Source organism: Sus scrofa, chromosome 6 (assembly GCF_054392235.1).
Source record: "Sus scrofa isolate SSC_HxYL_T2T_F1_AM1 chromosome 6, Sscrofa_HxYL_maternal_Yorkshire_Landrace_v2.0, whole genome shotgun sequence".
NCBI lineage: Eukaryota > Metazoa > Chordata > Mammalia > Artiodactyla > Suidae > Sus > Sus scrofa.
This window is the reverse complement of record NC_139388.1, coordinates 168,831,863-168,845,987: the sequence shown is the minus strand read 5'-3', so window position 1 is coordinate 168,845,987 and position 14,125 is coordinate 168,831,863. Positions and strand designations below refer to the sequence as shown.

At 48.0% G+C, this 14,125-nt stretch overlaps 1 protein-coding gene across 1 annotated transcript in view; it reads right to left on the bottom strand.

Moving 5' to 3' along the window:
- Nucleotides 1-4,668: 4,668 nt before the first annotated feature.
- The window catches only part of CYP4X1 (cytochrome P450 family 4 subfamily X member 1), a 44,072-nt gene continuing 34,615 nt past the window's right edge, over nucleotides 4,669-14,125 (bottom strand). The window contains exon 13 of the mRNA XM_021096702.2: nucleotides 4,669-4,981. The gene's annotated coding sequence lies outside the window, so the exon portion shown is untranslated. The remainder of the gene's footprint in view (nucleotides 4,982-14,125) is intronic.

Here is a 14,125-nt window from a genome sequence, read left to right as displayed (position 1 = left end):
GTAATCGGAGAAGTGAGAAGATGCAGAAACCAAGGAAAACAGTCAAGACCAAACAATACCAACTAATGATGGTTTAGCCGTCACGCAGAGTCAGGGCCCTTTAGTTTCTCCTCACGGGCGGCAGGTGACACTCGGAACCCCATCCTCCGCGCTGTCTGTCGATCGTGGGGCCCCACCAGGTGGAAGAAGTGAACCACATGCCGACCAGACGGTAGCCAGGACATCAGCTGCCACGATTCGGACTCAGGGAAACGGGACCAGGCTGACCCCGGAAGGAAGATGCGCGGTGCTCCGTCAAGGGGGCTGCTCAGGCCGCGGCGCGACCGACACGCTGGCTGCTTGTGGTCCCCTGCGTCTGTTTATGCCCCTGAAGCTCTCCTTTAAAAGCTCTTGCCCCCCGGTGGTCAGGGGGGTGAGGGCGCCTGTGGACACAAGTCCAGCCTCCCCCATTTGCCGACCTCAGGGATAAAGCAAATGTTCCTTCCCACCCAGCTCGCCTCTCTTTACTGGCTTTGAGCGGCGAGCAGCCAGACCCCCGTTTTAGCCCCTTTTACTGATACTGAGCTGTGAAAGCTGAAGCCCAAGGAAAGGTTGGCTTCTGCCCGAGGTCAAGTGACAAGTTGGGGTAATAGCCAGGCTTGAGGCTCTGCTTGGCTGGTGGGGACGGAACATGCTGGACCCGGCTGCTCTCCTGGACCTCTGGACGCACCAACATAAGGGGGCTGGTTCGTTCTGCGTTGCTGAGCCGGTACAGTACGGTACGTGGACTTTGCAAATGAATAACCGGGCTCCTGACCAGTTCTGTGAGCTCCGTGTGTGCCATGGGGGACGGGGTGGACGGGAGCTGACAAAGTCGGGAGAGGGACAAGGAGGAGGGGACGCGAGCAAGGGGGGGAGCAGGGGGATGGGAAGAAGCTGATGGAAGAATCTTCCAGGTGCCAAGAGGCAACAAAGGGCCTTCCCCACAAACCCAGCCTCAGTGATGGTGGCAGTGACGGTGGTTTTGGCACTGAAGCCAAGGGCTGTTGCACGAGGGTGTGTAGGATGCTCTCTCACTGGAGATTCATTTGCATCCTAATTTCTTGAGGAAAAAGTGCACACTCGGAGAGGGGGTGACCTTGCACAACTGGGTGGTGGCACTGGACCCTGGTCTTTTGACTTTAAATCCATTGCTAATTCTCCCGCAGCATAGCGTTCTCTGTCGGGGGCGGGGGGTAGGTGTAAGAGGAAAATCAAGTGTGGCTGCTGTGGCGTCACAGTCCATTTGGAAAGAGGCATCTGGGAAAGTGGAGAGCGGGCCCATCCAGTACCATGTGGGGTGGCTGATGTTTGCTGCTTCTGCCTCCATCCTTCCACTCGCTCCTCCCCGCCTTCGTGCGCAACACTCTGCTGAGGCTGCTCTCACCACGAGCACCAGAGCCCCGTCTCCGGTGCAAGGTGGGATGGCCGATCTGATCCTTCTGCTCTCAACGTCATAGGCTGGTGGCCGTTTTCTCTGGGGAGTGGTCCTGACCTCCTGCCCTCAGCTCTCCAAGCTCCCCCCTGCCAGGGGGCTCACAGTCTCACGTTGGTCATGGTGATGGCCTCTGAACAAGACTGTGAGCTCTGATCTCCACGAGGCAGAGACCACAGCTGTCTTGTTTATCGTAATGTCCAGGTGTCCAGCACAGATCCAGAACACAGGGGCTCCCTCATCAGTAGTGGTTGAATGAAGGCCACAGGGACCTTATCCACTCCATTCATTTCCATCCCTTCCCGGGAAGTATCTGCTTCCAAAGTGGTACCTCCAGGACGTAGTCGCCTCCCGCACAGCTTCGCAGGCACCTCTGATGGGAGTTGCTGATGGGCCACTGAGTCCCCTGTGCTGTTAGTGGCACCACCTCTCAGGCACCCATCCCCAGGCGGGATTAACCTCGAATCCCACCCCCACCCCAGCCCACCCTCCTTTCCCTTCTTCGGACGGGCCGCTTTGCCTGATTTTGGCAGTAACCCTCCACTCTTCCCCTTCTTCCCACTCTTGTGGAAACACGGCCACCAGAAAGTCCTTTCCCAAACACAGAGTCAACTGGGACCCATCCCTTTACACCTGGGAGGTGAGCCTTCCTCCTCCAGGCAGGTGTAGCTGAGTGGCTGTGAGCCTGGGCTTGAAGCCAGATTTCTCTCGGCAAATCCCATCCTCCCATTTTAAATAAGTGCAGTGTTGGGCAAGTTACTAATGAAGGTGCCTCAGCATATGAATCTGAAAGTTAGGGATAAAATGATGCCCATCCTGTCAGGCTGCAGGGAAGAGGAAATGAGTTAATGCATGGCCGGAAGCATAGAGTAAATAGCACTCAGTGAGTGTGAGCCATCATTCTCCCTTCTGTTTTGCCTGCAATGTCTTGAGCAGCCACTAGGTGGCCACACTGCAGGTGTCGGTGACCTTCTGATCCATCCTCTCCTCTCTCACAGTTTCATGTGTCTGTGCTTATGCTGTTCATCCTCCGGGCTCTTTTTTTCCCGTCTGCAAGCCTCACCTCCTCCTCGACAGATTTCTGATATATCTTTCCCACTCCACGCTCACCAAGTGGGCTCTGCTCTTATTCTGTGAGCTCCGGGAGGGCAGAACATCTCCAGGACACCTGGCAGAGCCCCTGCATGGAACAAGGCTCAGTATTTGTTCGGTGAATGAGTATGTGTCAGCTAGTCCCAGCTCAGCCACTCAAATAATTTGCACGATCTTGGGAAAATCACTTGACCTCTCTGGGTCTCAGTTTTCTTTTCCATAAGTGGGCATTTAAAAAGAGGCTCTAGGAGTTCCCTGGTGGTACAGTGGGTTAAGGACCTGGGGTTGTCGCTGCTGTGGCTCAGGTCACTGCTGTGGCATGGGTTTGATTACTGGCCTGGGAACTGCTGTATGCTGCAGGAGTGGCCAAAAAAAAAAAAAAAAGAGTTACAGCTTGTTATCTACAAAGGGGACAATAAGGTGCTTTGGAATAGTTTTAGTGAGAGCTATTGTATGTGTGAAGTGCCCAGTACGATGCCTGGTGCATAGGGGATCAGTAAACTGGAGCCTGAATTTTAGCTGAGAAACTTCACCAGATGATACAGGAACGTAAGGTCTAGAACAAGACGTCCTTAGTTCGTGATTATGATGAATGTTCTTTCAGTTTAGCTATTTTGAAGTCCCCCGCCACGCAAGGGCACTGTCGGAGGTAGCTCACTGTCAGGGCTTTCTCGCTTTAATGCCTGAGACCCGAGCTGATATTTTCTCCCGGTCCATTATTTTCCAGTGTCTTTTTCTTATCGTAGTTTTCTCATATTACTCACTTAAGCAAAGTATACACTTTGTGATGGTACCCTGTGTGGTTTCACCTTGAAACTTTGCTTTATATCGCCTGTGTGATGTTTGTTGAGGAATTATTAACGATGTCCTTTTTATGTTTCAATAATTTAACTTCCGTGACAGGGCTCAAGATACCAAATTTGGAAACTTTGGAAAGCTCTTTGAGAAAAAGGGGTTGGGGCGGCTCAGCTGCATGTTTGTGGTGACAGTCCAGCGTAAAGCCCTAGCATGAGGTCTGGCAGACTGTTGACCCAGGGCCACCATGCACAGCCACCTGCTCCCCAACCGCAGCCCATTCCTATCGCTCACCAGCTGCTGCCCAGTGGTACCTTCTCCCGTCTCCCACCCCAGCTGAGGGTATTAAAAACCTCCTCTCCAAGGCCATTCTGGAATTAGACTGCAAGCCGGCTGGACTGGGTGGGCCTGGGCTCAGTTGATGGCTCAGCCGAGCTCCGCGGGCTCCCATTTGCCCAGAAAGCACAGGCACAGCCTCCCTGTCCTTGGAGCCCCACCGTCCTCCTGAATGACTCTGCTCCTGGGCCTCCTTGTCTCCACCCAGCTCCTGATGGCCCAGCTCTGGCTGGCGTGGGGCTGGAGCTCCGCTTCCGGGGTCTCTGCCCTCTGACACTGCCTCGCTCTGGATGGCCCCAGTCACTGTGCCTCTTTCGTCACAGCCCCGGAGCGATGGCCCTTCCTCCGGACAAACTGCCAGGAGCAGGATGACTCCATCGAGGCCCGTGAGCATTTCTGAGGCTCGTGTGAGACACCTGCTCACTCGTGGTTTCCTTAGGAGTTCAATCCCTTCCCACTTAATCAACTCACGGAAAACAGTGGGGGTGGGGGTGGGGATGGCGGGAGATTCCAGATTGCTCTGGGGCCACTTTCTAAAAGACTGTTCCCAAAGTAGAACACTTTCTTTTTGCCAAGTGCCTGCTCTGTCCTTTAGCCTTTCTCCCTGGTACTTGTAATATCTTGAGCAGCCACCAGAGGGCGGAGCTCACACAGTCCCCGGGAAGATCCACGCCAGAGCAGCCCGGTTTCCTGTCCTTGGAGGGGAGTTGGCCAAAGCTGGGGGTCTGAGTGGACTGGCATTGGTAGGATCCCTGGGGAGAGGGGGGAGGGGCCCTCACAGAGAGAGCCCTGGCCGGAAGTCAGGGGTTGGGGTTCTAGACCTGGATGGACCTGCCCAGCCTCAACCATTCCTTTCTTGAGGATACCGACAGGCTGTTTTGTCCAACTATCCCAGCAGAAGCCGCCGTCAACAGAGTGTGTGACTCAGGCACCTGGTTGTTTCATGGAGGCCTCAGTGTGTGCAAAGCCCAGGACACACGATTGTGCTCATGGGCCATGAAGCGATGTTTATTAAAATGGAAGTTCTGACGGCTGAGTTTGTAAAGCAGGTCACTGAGGGGCAGGACGGTGCTGGCCACGGTGGATGAAGGTGGTCTTTGTTAAGCACTGCTTCCAGGCAGGGTTCGGAGGGATGGCAGCGAAGAGGTGGAGCAGTTTACTTCCTGTACCTTAGCCCCCGACCCGTTCGCCTGGGCACCGCCCTGACACAGAAGGCACGCTCCATAGCAGCGTTCAGGGTCATTAGCAAAGGTCTTCGGAGAGCTTCAGACCTGGGTTCTGGGTCGCGAGTCGCTCCCTTGTGTCCTGGAAAGAGAGGCAAAGATCCCATCCTACAAAAGGCTCTTCTGTGTCTCTCCCCCCCTTTCCCTACATGCCCCTGGTGCTCAAACCTTTATGGGTGCCGCTTCGAGTTTCTTCGGGCTCTGTGGCACAAAGACATGGCTCAGAACAGATGTGCAGTATACCTACAGCTATGAGAATGCAAAGCAGCCCGCAAGCACGGGAGGGAATGCTGTGTCCAAATCCCCCTTCCCCTCAGCTGCCTCGTGAGGCTCTGCCAGTGGTTCCATGCGGCTGCCAGAAGGTGATCTAACCTCTTTCACCAAAGACAACGCCAACCAAAGCCACTACAATTCACTAGACACCATGGACAACACTTAATGGAAACTCACCAGGCAGGCCAAGAAACAGACTAATTTGGCAAAAAAAGCAAAAGCTGAAACAAACAAAACCCAGACAATAGTCATAGTCCCACAGATACTGGGTGGCCAGACAGAGACAGTAACAGACTTATGAGCAGGAGTTCCTTGTGGCTCAGCAGGACCTGGGGTTGCCACTGCTACGACTCTGGCGCTGGTTCGATCCCCGCATGGGAACTTAGGCCGTGGTCATGGCCAAAACAACAATAATAGAAATAACTGTGAGCAACGTGTTTTAGAATACAGGGGGGAAGATGGAGAATTTCATCAAATAATCTATAAAAAAGGGGGCAAAATTAATATTCTGGAGTTACTTAGCAATGCTTTGTGGTTTAATAGGATGTCCTGCCTACGTGGCCTTTTAATGTCAAATTCTGTCCCCAGTGCATCTGCTGCTGCCTTAAATGACTCCAACATCAGCTGCTTAAAATTCTGGGCTTTCCTATGACTTATGTTCCCGATTCCTCTTCCCACTTAAAACCGTGTGTCTCCCGCTGCAGATGTGCCGGAAGGTCTGCATCTCGCCATGGCCCACTCAGGCATGGGGACCAGCTTGGTCTCTGCAGACCCCATCTTTGTCTAGACTCCCCATCGCACTCAATGTTGAGCAGGCATTCTCTAGGGTATAGAACCCTGTAATACTCCGAATGGGAATTCAGCTACAGGCCTACCTGTATTCAGTTCCTCTTAAGTATCTAGGGTTGCTAACATCCCTTCATCAATTTACCCAGTCCCTAGAAGGTGCAATGAGAGACTATGAGGTGATGGAGTTACTTGCAGTTAATTGGGGAAGAAGGCTGAGGATAAAGCTGTTATGCAGAGACAAAAGTAATGCAGAGACGTTGAGTTGGAGCCTAGATCAAACTCTTCTTGAAAGTCACTCTGCTACTGCTTATATGACCCAATAATGTCCTCTTGCACTTGGAGTCAGTTGGCGTTTTTGAGGTACTTTTTGTGGGTTCCACCAAAAGGAAACCTATACAATCCAGCAGGAAGTCAGAATTATTTCTAATAATTTCCAAAATCAATCCAAAGTATCCTAAATTATACAGTTGTCCACATGCAAAAGAATGCTGTTGGACCATATATTAAAAAATGAAAATGGATCAAGGACATAAAGTTGAGACCCAAAACAATAACACTTTCAGAAGAAATCATAGGAAAAAAGATTCACAGCATTGGATTTGGAATAGATTTCTTGGGTATGACAACAAAGACCCAGGCAACGAAAGAAGAAACAGACAAATTGGACTTCATGAACATTCAAGAAAATTTGCATAGCAAAAGACATTATGAACAGAACAAAAAGCCAACTCACAGGCTAGGAGAATATATTTGTAATACATTCTTTTAATGGACTAATATCCAGAATATATAGACAACGTCTAAATCTCAAAACCCAAAACCCTAATAGCCATATTTTAAAATGGGCATTTTTAGGAGTTCCCGTTGTGGCTCAGTGGTTAACCAACCTGACTAGCATCCGTGGCAAGGGGGGTTCGATCCCTGGCCTCACTCAGTGGGTTAAGGATCCGGCGTTGCCATGAGCCGTGGTGTAGGTCGCAGACGTGGCTCAGATCTGCGTTGCTGTGGTCTGATTGGACCCCTAGCCTGGGAACCTCCGTATGCCACGGACGCGGCCCTAAAAAGACAAAAAAACATTTTAATGGGCATTTTTAAACAGACATTTAAACAGACACTTCACCACGGAAGAATGGCCAATAAGCACAAGGAAAAATGCTCCCCATCATTAATCATCAGGGAAAAGCAATCAACACTGCAATGGGCTGGCTATCATCAGAAAAGCAGAAAACCGCAGATGCTGCTGAGGATGTGAAGCAGTGAGCCCCTTGCGCACTCTTGGTGGGCACACAAACTGGCACAGCCACCGTGAGGAACAGGTGGAGGTTCCTCAAAAAATTAAGAAGAGACTAACTGTGTGATCCAGCCGTTCCACTTCGGGGTAAATCCTCAAAAGAGTTGAGAGCAGAGTCGGGAAGGGATATGTGTACACACATGTTCACTGCAGCATTATCCCCAATAGTTAAAACATAGGCGCAACCCAGGGTCCACTGAGGGATGAACGGATACGCAAAGTGTGGTCTATACACAGAATGGAATATTATTCGGTCTTGAAAGGAAGGGAATTCTCACAGTTGCTACACCATGGATGAACCTCCAGGACCTCACGTTGAGTAAAGAAGCCAGTCACGAAAAGAAAAACACAGTATGTTTTCACTTACACGAGGCGTTTAGAGGAGTCAAACTCATGAAGACAGAAAGTATAATGCTGGTTGACAGGGGCCGAGGAGAGGCAGAAATAGGGAGTTAGTGTTGCATGGGAATAGCGTTTCGGTTTTACAGGGTGAAGGAGTCATGGGGGTGGATGCTTGTAATGACCGCCCAGCAATGTGATGCAGGTGACACCGCGGCTGTGCCCTTGAGAACAGTTAAGACGGTAAATTTCATGCTGAGGTATGTTTTACTACAATAAAAAGAGTGAAAAAGAGATCAGGGGAGAGAAAGCCTTCTCAGAGAGATTTCTTTACAAAGCATTAGCTATGAAAGCTATTGATTAGTTTGGATACATGAAATTGAAGGACATCTCTTGATGAAAAGATGCCATTTAGAAGTGAAAACCCACGCACACAGTGAAAGAAGGATTTGCAGCACGTGTTACCAACAAATGGATCAATTTCAGACCAAAGAACATCTAGAAATCCATGAGAAAAAAAATTATTGGAAAATGGGCAAAAATCAACAGTAACTTTATAAAGAGGGACTCCAACCAGCCAAGCACATGTGAAAAGTGCTCAACCTCCTTAGTCAGCAGGGAAGTGAAAAATCCAACCATAAAAGACCCCAATACGGTTCTACACAATTGGGAGAATGTAAAAGTCTGACACTACAAACTGGGAGTTTTGTGGATCCGTGAGAACTCTTGCGTTGCTGGAAAGATCGTAATATAGAACCGCTAGGAACCTGGCCGTCTATACCAGTTGTGAAAATATGCATCCTCTCTACCCCATCAGTTCCACTCCTAGGTGTGTGTGTTTGTGTACTGAGGTGTGTGTACAGAGATGCTCATGGCGGATTTATCTAATGATTTATTTATCACCACACCTGTGGCATGTGGAAGCTCCTGAGCCAGGCATCGAATCTGAGCCACAGCTGTGACCTGCACTACAGCTGTGGCAATGCTGGATCCTTAACCCACTGCACCAAGTTGGGGATTGAACCCACACCTCTGCATCAACTCAAGCCGCTGCAGTCAGATCCTTAACCCACTCTGCCACGGTGGGAACTCCAGCAGCATTATTTGTAACAGCAACCTAACTCGAAATCTGGAAACAGCCTAAATGTTCACCAGCAGTAGAATGGATAAAGGAGCTGTGGTATATACAGAATGGAATGCCATTGAGCAATATAAATGACTGAAAAGCAGTTACTCCCCAAAAAGGAGTAACCCAGGAGTTCCTGTCGTGGCTCAGCACTTAATGAACCCGACTAGCATCCATGAGGACACGGGTTTGATCCCTGGCTTCGCTCAGTGGGTTAAGGATCCAGCACTGCTGTGAGCTGTGGTACAGGTCACAGACACGGCTCAGATCATGCGTTGCTGTGGCTCTGGCATAGGTTGGCAGCTACAGCTCCAATTCTACCCCTAGCCTGGGAAACTCCATATGCCAGGTGTGCAGCCCTAAAGAGGCAAAAAGACAAAAAATATATATATATGAGTAACCCTCACAAATACGCCTTTGTGCAAAAGAACAAAGGACCAAAAAGAACGTGTGATTCTATACACATGCACCTCAAACACAAAAACATCTAAACTCTAATATTTAGGGTTGCATGCTTGGACAATAAACTATTAACAAAACAAAGAATGAATATCACAAAAGTCAGGAAAGCACTTACCTCTTGGGGTTCAAATATTTTTAAATCAGGTTTGGGAACGTATTGGGGATTGTTCTGCAATTTAAGCTGTGCATTGTGTTCCTTGTACCTTTTTGAGTGTATCCTATGTTTTACCATTTTTAAGTTTTTAAAACATGTGCCAGTTTGGCTCTGTTAGCACCAGGAGATGCCCCCAAACCAAGGTTAATCAAAATTATGGAGCGGCAGCTTGGGTCATTTAGTACGAGGCTCAAATCCACAGCCAACACCAAGAACGGGGGATGGGGACCAGGGAACGAGATAGGTGTGTGTTTTTTCCATGTCAAGCGATTGGACGGCTCTCTTGGACCATCTGTCCTGGTAAAACCTGGAGTCCCAGGAAGGCCCTGTTGCATTCCTGCCCTCCACGGCACAAACAGGCCAGGCAGACTGTACCTTCTGCCGTAGTGCCATGGCCGGGACTGAGAAAAGTAATAAAACAGGGTATTAGGAGTTCTACCCGACTCCTAGCCTTTTTCCACCAAAAAAGTAGAGACCGTCTCTGAGGCAGTGTAGGATTCGAGCACACTTCCCATCCTTCTAAATCCGTGCATGCCATCTCAGGGCACTGTCATCTCGCTTGATGCCGGAACAGAGAAATGGTCAAACGTCTAAGGAGAAAAACGAGGCTGACACAGGGACACAGACAGGCAATAGGAGACCCAGCCCCAGGGAGTTCCCTGAGCTCATCTTGGCATCGCTGCTGATGCTCAGCGTGCTTTGCCGTGCGGTGGAGATCCAGGAGATGCCTCTGGATGTGCTTTCCCGTCCCGGAAACATGAACAGTTTCACTCCAGCCAGGACATCTGCTCTAAGGAAAGACTTTTCTTTTTTTTTTTTTTTTTTTTTTTGTCTTTTTGCCATTTCTTGGGCAGCTCCTGTGGCATATGGAGGTTCCCAGGCTAGGGGTCCAATTGGAGCTGTAGCTGCTGGCCTACACCACAGCCACAGCAACGCAGGATCCGAGCCGTGTCTGCAACCTACACCACAGCTCACGGCAATGCCAGATCCTTAACCCACTGAGCAAGGCCAGGGATCGAACCCGCCACCTCACGGTTCCTAGTCGGATTCGTTAACCACTGCGCCACGACGGGAACTCCGAAAGTCTTTTCTGTGTCCACTCTTTAAAAGATGCTGAAGATCTATCTTCCAAGTCAGTTATGGAAAGTCATTTCCTTCCATCAAAGCAATGGGCATGGAAAAAGATTAATGCTTTAAAATTCAAAATTTATTCAACTGATATATATATATATATATATATATATACACACACACATACATATTTTACTTTATATTTTCAAAGCTTCAAACAACTAGATTTATGTCAGAATGCCAGGCTTTGTACAAGTATCTATGAATCAACAGAAATCAGTTCGGCAGGTTGAGTCAGGAGTAGCACGTATGTTCATAACTTTTGATTCAGTAATTCTATTTAAAAGAATAAACTCTAAGAAAATGTTTAAAAATTGCACAAGGAATTTATATACAAAGATATTTTATATCATAGTCAAAAACTGGAAAGAGCCTACATGGCTAACAATAGAGAAAGGTAAAATAAGTTATGGACAATTAATAAAATGGAATATAATGTAGCAACTGAGGTTATGTTTCTGAATAATTTCTTAATGAGAAAAGGGAAGCTCGTGACTTAAAATTCAATGGAAAAACAGTATAAGGAGTGAATTATATGTATATATCTGTATATGTAGAATTACATTAATTTGAAATATACATGTTGAAAAGACAAAGCATTGAAAGGAAAGAGATACACTCACTATTACCAAATGGGACCGCAGGTAATTCTTATTCCCTCTATTGTTTTCAGTGGATCCAATTTTTACATAATGAATGCACTTTTTTTTTTGCTTTTTTTTAGGGCTGCACCCACCTCATATGAAACTTCCCAGTCTAGGGGTCAAATCGTAGCTGCAGCTGCAGGTCTACACCACAGCTAGAGTAACACAGGTTCTGAGCTGCATCTGCGAAGTACACCACAGCTCACAGCCAAGCCAGATTCTTTAACCCTCAGAGCGAGGCCAGGGATCGAACCCTCATCCTCATGGATACTAGTTGGGTTTGTAACCTGCTGAGCCACTATGGAAACTCCTGAATGCATATTATTTTCAAACCAGAAAATGCTATTGTAAAAGTCATCAGTTCCTGCCAATTCTACTCAGCTTCCAAATCTGCATTTCCCAGGGCCCCGTTCTTAGGAGTCTTGACCTAAAGGGCTCGTCTTTCCCATGGTAAATCTGGCCATCACAATGCAAATCAGACCCAAAGACTATGTTTTGGTCCCTCCAAGAATTCAGTACAATTCAAGGCAGCAAGTGTTTACTGAACACTCAGAGACGAGGCTGGCAAATGATGTGCATATGGAGCATTCTGACTTAGTGGAAAGGGCACGGAGTTTGGACTCAGAACTGTCTTGACTCCTGGCTTTGCTGCTTTCTAGGTACGTGACCTTGAGACATTGACTTCATCTTCTGAGCCACCACTTCTCTTCAGTCAAATAAGGATATTCATAAATACCTTACAGAGTGGTTATAGTAAAAGACTTGACTTTGAGAGCTGGATTTGAAAATTGGGTCATTGTGATATTGTACACGTGTTGGTGGGTGAGTTTGGTGAGGCTATGCACAGCTTCTGGGTAGAAGGTAAAGGTCCTGCAGGAGGAGAAATGTCACCCACTACAGCATGATAGTGGGTGACATAGTTAGTTATTGGTTAGCAAGTACCTGCCTTTGGTCATTGACCTGTCAGCCTGGTTGTTGTGCTGGTGGCTGAAGGCTCAGTTCATGGTGAGTCCGAGCTCATCAAGGAGACTTGTACTACGATATCCAGATGCAGGCCTTGGGCAAGGAGCCCTCCTATTTGTCCTGAGGCTGCAGATGAAGAGCACAGTCATGCACATGCCCGTCTGTTATGAACTTCGTCTGCGTGCCTTGGTTCAGGACCTTCTCTCCCAAGTTATGGAGGCTTGAGCTGGAACCTGTCCTTCTTCTCATCCACCTTGCAGCCTTAAACAAACTGCTTCATCTCTAAATCTCAGTGTCTTTACCAGTCAAATGAGGATAGTGATACTGAAGTCGTTAAGCTATAGCAGCATGAAAAGATGGAACGAACTGGCACATAGTAAGTGCTTAGTAAGGTATCGGTCATCACTGTAGACTGTATCTGCCTCTATCTGAGTATCTGCACTGTGCTTTGATTTTAATTTTAGAATAGGAAGTGGACGTGGTGACAAGTGTCAGAAATGATGGCACTATCGTGCACTGGAAAGTGTGGGACCACTCATATAACTGGCTGAAGTCCAAATTTTGTCCTATCCTGAAAGGTGACTTATTTAGGTGACCTCGTGCCCTTGAGCTCCTTTCTCGTAGTAAGCCTTTGTGACTTGAGTGGGATCTTGTGTGTGGAATTGCCTCACCCAGTGCCTGGCATCTAATGGGGGTCCACCTAAGACCTCTACTGTTATTTTGTCAGGGTTTTGCACCTGTAAAAACCCCATGAAAGCTTGAAGGCTTCTGTCTTCTTCAGGATTCCACGGGACCCAGCCTACAGGTCATAGAGTTTAGCCTTCTGAAATCACAAGATCTTGCCTGAGAGTGAAGTGAGCTTAGCTGCTTCTCTGGGCTACCTGAGACAACGTACAATTTATAAATCACTTAGGCTTTAAGTTCTCACAGTCACCTCATTCAGGAAATCTACACAGATCCAAACTCCAAGAGGAGGGGCTTGGAGAATACAAAATGAAGGAGATAAAACAACCGTACCATCAAGACTCCACCCAGTCTCCAGCCCCGATTTCAGCTGACCAAACAAACAGGAAACAGACTCTGGCACAGATGGAGGCCCCAGGACCAAGACAATTTAGAAGCTGTTAAGCCTCTATGTAAACAGAGCCAAAAAGACTGTTAAAATTCACACTTACGGACCTAAATCCTCCTTCCGTATTTCCCAAGCCCCCTTCCCCTTTCTCCTTGAGACTACATGACCTATCACACGAAACCCTAACTATAAAAAAATCCTTACCCCAATAGCAGGGAGCCTCAGTTCTCCGTCCTCAGCGCTGCAGGCCACTCTGTTGGTGGATAAACCTGTTTGCCATCTCACTGCTCCAGCCTCTGTTTCTCTCCACTCTGCTGTCTTAGCAGCCACAGCCACAGCAACCTAGACTCCGAGCCTCGTCTGCCCCCTGCACCACAGCTCACAGCAGCACCGGCTCCTTAATCCACTGAGCAAGGCCAGGGATGGAATTCACATCCTCGTGGATATTAGTCAGGTTCATTACACCGAACCATAACAGGAACTCCTGACACAGTCATTTTAGAATGAGTTTCTTTATCAAAGTATTGTCATAGCAAATCATGTTATCATATTGTACCCAACATAGAAATACCTGCTCATCCGGAGGCTTAAAAAACTCCTTTCAGGAATTGGAAATATAGAGAAAAAGCCTGCTTCTGGGGAAAACTTTCTGGTAAGGGGTGCCATCTTATCCTCATGAATGGAGAAAGGGTGCAATTGTCAATTCAATTCTTCCTACTGTACAGGCAGGAAGTCACATTCTTCCTTATTTCCCAACGAGGTCGGAATAGGCAGTGCAGCCAAACGTATGCTATTTCCAACAAGAAAAGGACTAGGGAACACATGAATACTGAAAATAAAGCCAATGAATGCCTCAGGCTCCCATAGGAAATGCAACTTAATCAATGATCACTCTATGCCTGTCTCGATGCTATGTCTTTATTTTATCTTTTTATTTTATCTTTTCAACAACTTTCTTTTTTTCATTTCTTTATTTCTTTCA